This window comes from Daphnia pulicaria, chromosome 2 (assembly GCF_021234035.1).
Source record: "Daphnia pulicaria isolate SC F1-1A chromosome 2, SC_F0-13Bv2, whole genome shotgun sequence".
NCBI lineage: Eukaryota > Metazoa > Arthropoda > Branchiopoda > Diplostraca > Daphniidae > Daphnia > Daphnia pulicaria.
In genome coordinates this window covers 1,956,363-1,956,679 of record NC_060914.1, presented here as the reverse complement: position 1 = coordinate 1,956,679, position 317 = coordinate 1,956,363, and positions in this window count along the sequence as shown.

The window sequence follows — 317 nt, the reverse complement described above, 5'->3', positions numbered from 1 at the left end:
GGTCAAAGGTCAAAGTTCAAAAAATCCGAAAAAATGATGAGAAATGACATTTCAGGAGGTGGAGAGGTCCAAGTTCAAAAAATCCGAAAAAATGATGAGAAATGACGTTTCAGAAGGTCAAAGGTCAAAGTACAAAAAATACGAAAAAATGATGAGAAAAAACTCTCAGGAGGTGGAGAGGTACAAATTCAAAAAAATCCGAAAAATGATGAGAAAAGACGTTTCAGGAGGTCAAAGGTCAAAGTTCAAAAAATCCAAAAAAATGATGAGAAAAGACGTTTTAGGAGGTCAAAGGTCAAAGTTCAAAAAATCCGAAA